Below are 6463 nucleotides of genomic sequence, written 5' to 3'. Positions count from 1 at the left end.
TTTCACTCCTGTTGCCCAGGCTGGAGTGCAATGGCATGATCTCGGCTCACCGAAACCTCCGCCTCCCAGGTTCCAGCGATTCTCCTGCCTCAGCCTCCCTAGTAGCTGGGATTACAGGCATGTGCCACCACGCCCGGCTAAATTTGTATTTTTAGTAGAGACGGTGTTTCTCCATGTTGGTCAGGCTGGTCTCGAACTCCAGACCTCAGGTGATCCGCCCGTCTCGGCCTCCCAAAGTGCTGGGATTACAGGCGTGAGCCACCGCGCCTGGCAGTATAGTCTCATTTTTTAAACAAAACCAAACACCCGAAGCAGGGGAGTGTGAGGCCGACCCTCGGCCGGGGAGGCTGCACCCGGGCGCCCGGGCGGGGGTTGGCGCCTCATGGATCGGGATACTCGCCCGGGAGGTTGGACTCTCCCTTCATTAAGACCCCCGGGTCCCAGTCATGGAGGAGGCCTCGGCGCTTCCCCGTGGAGGCCCTAGACCAGGCAGCCTCAGTTTCCCCACGGGCGGAAGCCGACTCGAGAGTGGGGTGCCCTCGCCCCGCCTGCTCCTCACGGCGATTGCCCCCCCGCGCCCCGGGCTGGACAGGTGGGGCGCCGCGAAAAGGCCCGGCAAGCCGGAAGTTGCAATGGGGCAGCCGGACGCAAAACGCGGGGACACCCGCCGGGGTCGGCCACGATAGGGTGACCCTCCGCGCTCGGTGGAGCTGCCGATCGGGGGCGCGAACGGGAGCGCGCAGGTGAGCGCGGCGGGGCGGGGCTGAGTGGCGGGGGCGGGGCCCGGGGGCTGCGGCCAATCACCGGCGCCTCCCCTGGGCGGGGCGGGGCCGTTGCTTGGGCGACAGGCTACGGCGTCTGCGTTCTGTGAACTGAGCTGCCGGGCTGTGCGGACAGGTTCGCGTGGGGCTCCTGGGCCTCCTGCAGCCGCGTAGGTTTCATTGACCGGGTCGCCTCCACGCCTCCGGAGGCTCTCAGGAGCTGGTGTCCCCCTGGGAATTCTTTTCTTCTTTTAACAATGTGTATTCCTTGGGTCCTACCTATCTAACACTTCTGCTGGTTTCTTTTTCTTCTCTTTTAGAGTTCAACATTTCCTCTGCTCTTTTTTGTTGTTTGTTTGTTTGTTTGAGACTGAGTCTCACACTGTCGCCCTGGCTGGAGTGCGGTGGCGCGATCTCGGCTCACTGCAACCTCCGCCTCCCGGGTTCGAGCGATTCTCCTGCCTCAGCCTCCCAGGTAGCTGGGATTACAGGCGCCCGCCAGAACGCCCAGCTAATTTTTGTATTTTTAGTAGAGATGGAGTTTCATTATGTTGGCCAGGCTGGTCTCAAACTCCCGACCGCGTGATCCGCCCGCCTCGGCCTCCCAAAGTGCCGGGATTACAGGTGTGAGCCACCGCGCCGGCCTGCTCTGTTCTTTATTATTCTTATTTTTCTTTACCTTGCTCAGCTCCCTTGTTTTCCCCTATCGTCGTCTCCTTCCTTCCTTCCTAAGGCTGGCTACATCTCCCTGTCTCCAACCTGGATTAGCCACCTTAATTAGCACCAATTATTTTGTTCTTACTTCAGATGGGTCTTTTTCCCCTAGTTTTTATTATTCTTTAAGTCTTGACTTAACTGTCAGGTCGATCTCTGATAGCAGATCATGATTTATTTACTAAAGGAGGAGTCCTCTCCTCACTCAGGGTCCGTGAAGCCGCCAGCTGCAGGAGTTGGCATTTATTGAGTAGTTACCATGCTCGAAGCTCTGCTAAGCGGCTTTGTGCATTATAGTCAATTCTTCGTTTCTTTCCTTTTTTTTTTTTTTTTTTTTTTTTGAGGCGGAGTTTAGCTCTTGTTGTTCTGGCTGGAGTGCAATGGCACCATCTCGGCTCAGCACAACCTCCCCCTCCTGGGTTCAAGCAATTCTCCTGCCTCAGCCTCCCGAGTAAGTGGGATTACAGGCATGCGCCACCATGCCCGGCTAATTTTTGTATTTTTAGTAGACACGTGGTTTCTCCATTTTGGTCAGGCTGGTCTCAAACTCCTGACCTCAGGTGATCCGCCCACTTCGGCCTCCCAAAGTGCTGGGATTACAGGCATGAGCCACTGTGCCTGGCCCCAATTATAGTCAATTCTTGTTTTTTTTGTTTTTTTGTTTTTTTTTTTGAGGCAGAGTTTCATTCTTGTTTCCCAGGCTGGAGTGCAATGGCGTGATCTCGGCTCACCGCAACCTCCGCCTCCCAGGTTCAAGCAATTCTCCTGCCTCAGCCTCCCTAGTAGCTGGGATTACAGGCATGTGCCACCACGCCCAGCTAATTTTGTATTTTTAGTAGAGATGGGGTTTCTCCATGTTGGTCAGGCTGATCTCGAACTCCCTACCTCAGGTGATCCGCCAGCCTTGACCTCCCAAAGTGCTGGGATTACAGGCATGAGCCACCGCGCCCGGCCTATAGTCAGTTCTTGAGAGGTAAGTACGTCCCTACACAGATGACCTGTGAGTTGGATGCAGACAGCAGGTGTGTTCTGCTAGACTTATATAGAATTCTTTTTTTCTTTTTTTTTTTGAGGCAGAGTCTCGCTCCGTCCCCCAGGCTGGAGTGCAGTGGCAGTATCTCGGCTCACTGCAAGCTCCCCTTCCCGGGTTCACGCCATTCTCTTGCCTCATCCTCTCGAGTAGCTGGGACTACAGGTGCCCGCCACCACGCCCGGCTAAATTATTTTGTATTTGTAGTAGAGATGGGGTTTCACCGTGTTAGCCAGGATGGTCTCGATCTCCTGACCTCGTGATCTGTCCGTCTCCGCCTCCCAAAGTGCTGGGATTACAGGCGTGAGCCACCGCGCCCGGCTGGAATTCTGAAATTTTAAAACTTTGTCATCAATTTAAAAGTCAGGAGGTCACAGAGGAATCGAATTGTTTTTTGGCTTTTCTTCAATGATTTCTCAAATGCCTCTGAAGTCCCTTCTCCCTCCCATCTTACACCCAAGCCATTGGTCCCGTGTGTAAGCTGGTGGCTGGAGGCATTTAAGTTTTTTGTTTTTAAATAGAGTTGGGGGCCGAGTGCGGTGGCTCAAGCCTGTAATCCCAGCACTTTGGGAGGCTGAGGCGAGTGGATCATGAGGTCAAGAGATCGAGACCAGGAGTTTGAGATCAGCCTGGCCAACATAGTGAAACTCCATCTCTATTAAAAATACAAAAATTGGCTGGGCGTTGTGGCGGGTGCCTGTAGTCCCAGCTACTCAGGAGGCTGAGCCAGGAGAATGGTGTGAACTCAGAAGGCGGAGCTTGCAGTGAGCTGAGATTGTGCCACTGCACTCCAGCCTGGGCGACAGGGCAAGAGTCCACTCAAAACAAATAAATAAATAAATAGAGTTGGGGTCTCATTATGTTGCTGAGGCTGGTCTGGAACTCCTGGGCTCAAGCCATCAGCTCACCTCGGCCTCCCAAAGTGCTGGGATTACAGGCACGAGGCACTGCACCCAGCCCCGTTTAAGTTTTTAATATCTGCTCTACTTACTGACTCACCCTGCCCTGACGCCTTTTGGAGCTCTTTTAGGGGTTGCTATTGCCACAAGGCAACTGTGGTAACCCTCTCTCCTAGACCTGCCTAGATCCAAAAGCCAGCCCTGGAAGGAATACCTCTCATTCTCAAGAAGAAGTTAATGTCTGCCTGATAGTAGATGTCCAATAAATCTTCTTTGAACAATTAAATAGATGCTCAGACTTCATTTGACCTAATTTAGGTGATCCTATGGAGGGATCCAAACCTTTGGACTCCCCCAGTATCCCTGAAGTGGCCCCTTTTGCTGGTAGAGAAACTTTTGCCCAAGAGTCGGGACACATCGACACATCCACTTTTGGGGGGCTTGGTGCACTCCTGGGACTGTGTGGGGTGAAAGGGTCCCTTTCAGGAGTGAATTCCCTGACCCTGGACACTCAGCTCTCCTTCTGGTTGGCAGAGTGAAGAGTGTCATCATTTCCAGGACCCCTCCCCACTTCAGCTTTCAGTTCATCGCTCACTCTGGCTTGAAAACAGTACTGACTTGTTAAGTTGCATGTCTCTCTTCGCCTTGAGGCTTAAAACACCTAGAAGCCGGGTGTGGTGGCTCACACCTGTGGTCCCAGCTACTCAGCAGGCTGAGGCAGGAGAATTGCTTGAAGCCAGGAGTCCGAGACCAGCCTGGGTGATATATCGAGACCACATCTCTAAAAAATCAAAAACAAAAACAGAACACCTGGCCGGGCACAGTGGCTCAGCCTATAATCCCAGCACTTCGGGAGGCTGAGGTGGGTGGATTGCTTGAGCCCAGGAGTTCGAGACCAGCCTGGCCAACATGATGAAACCCTGTCTCTACTAAAAATACAAAAATTAGCTGGCCGCGGTGGCACACTCCTGTAATCCCAGCTACTCGGGAGGCTGAGGAAGAAGAATCGTTTGAACTCGGAAGGTAGGGGTTGCAATGAGCCGAGATGGTGCCATTGCACTTCAGCCTGGATGACAGAGCGAGACTCTGTCTCAGAAAAACAAAAACAAAAACAAAAACAAAACAAAACAACAACAAAAATCCCAAAAACAGAACACCTGGAAAACACCAGACACAAATCCCAGAAGTAATTTTTCTTTCATCAAATTGACAATAGCATCAATCAGAATCCCAGGACTCCTAAAACATGTTTAACTCCAAAAGCAGAGTGGCAAACTCAAATGCTACAGGGGCCAAGCAGGCACTGTGGCCTCCTAGAAAGTGGACCCTGAGGGTGGCGAAGGTGGTTGCAGCATTGGTAAATGTTCCAATTTTTTTAAAAGAATCAATTTTATAGGCCGGGCATGGTGGCTCATGCCTGTAATCCCAGCATTTTAGGAGGCTGAGGTGGGCGGATCACCTGAGGTCAGGAGTTCGAGACCAGCCTGACCAACATGGAGAAACCCCGTCTCTACTAAAAACACAAAATTAGCCAGGTGTGGTGGCACATGCCTGTAATCCCAGGTAATCAGGAAGCTGAGGCAGGAGAATCGCTTGAACCCAGCAGGCGGAGGTTGGGGTGAGCTGAGACTGAGCCATTGCACTCCAGTCTGGGCAAGAAGAGCGAAACTCTGTCTAAAAAAATAAAAGAATCAATTTTATGACTCTCAATTTTTAAATGTTAGAAACTAAGTTTAAAAAAAAAATAGCTGGGTGCGGTGGCTCACGCCTGTAATCCCAGCACTTTGGGAGGCCGAGGCAGGTGGATCACTCAAGGTCAGGAGTTCGAGACCAGCCTAGTGAACATGGTGAAACCCCGTCTCTACTGAAAATACAAAAATTAGCCCGGCATGGTGATGGGCACCTGTAATCTCAAATACTTGGGAAGCTGAGGCAGGAGAATCACCTGAACCAGGGAAGTGGAGGTTGCAGTGAGCCGAGATCACGCCATTGCACTCCAGTCTGGGCCACAGAGCGAGACGTCATTTCAAAAAAAAAAAAAAAATTAAACCCTCTGGGCATGATGGCTCACACCTGTAATCACAGCACTTTGAGAGGTGGGAGGATTGCTTGAGATCAGGAGTTCAAGACCAGCCTAGGTAACAAAGCAAGACCCCCATCTGTACAAAAAAATTAAAAAAAATTAGCCAGGCATGGTGGCATGCCTGTGGCCCCAGCTACTTGGGAGGCTGAGGTGAATTGTTTGAGCCCAGGAGGTTGAGGGTACAGTGAGCTACGATCGTGCCACTGCACTTCAGCCTGGGTAACAGAGCAAGACCCTGTCTCAAATAAATAAACAAACAAACGCTTGAAAGCCCACACAACATATCACAAGCTGGTATAGCGGCAACTGTGCCTGTCTTACTGTGTGAAGCTGTGCATCTCGGGGGATTCTGGTGAGCGAAAGACAACGGGCATGGGAACGTTTCCTAGGACCTTCCTGGAGTCTGATTCCAGGACTGGGCCCCTGGCCCTTTTCCTGACACCCAGCCCCCATGCCTGCCCAGGAGAAATGGTTCCTTCCCCCAGAAAGTAAAGCACAGTCTCTGTCCTCCCCATTTGAGGACTTACTTCCCAGGGTCTAAAGGGAAATGGTGCCTGAGAGGCAGAATCCGCAGCGGCCAGGCGTGTTTGAGAACCTAGGACCCCAATAACAGCTGAATCACACCCTCTATCCCCAAGCTGAAATGCGCCTGGAAGAATCAGATTTACCAACTTCTTCCTAAGGCGTGGGGCATCCGGGTTGTGGGGAGTTCCCAGCCTATTTCCCAAGTTCACTCTTGGGGAGAGAGTTCTGTGCCAGTCTTGGGGGGGACCCAGAGGGCCCTTGACTAGGAGTCCCTAAATGAATTCAGGGTCCCTCAGTAGACAATAACCTTCAGAAACCCCAAGTGCTAAAATAAATGGTACTGCCCTCTCCACCGTGTAAAATGCCCTTCTTTCTACCTGTGAGGACGACTGCAGTGCTCTCTTTGAAATTTCAAATAACACAATCTTTCCACAAAATGCATCTTCCATTT

Source organism: Hylobates moloch, unplaced genomic scaffold (genome assembly GCF_009828535.3).
Source record: "Hylobates moloch isolate HMO894 unplaced genomic scaffold, HMol_V3 SCAFFOLD_23, whole genome shotgun sequence".
In the NCBI taxonomy this organism is placed as follows: domain Eukaryota; kingdom Metazoa; phylum Chordata; class Mammalia; order Primates; family Hylobatidae; genus Hylobates; species Hylobates moloch.
Note: the sequence above shows the minus strand (reverse complement) of the source record.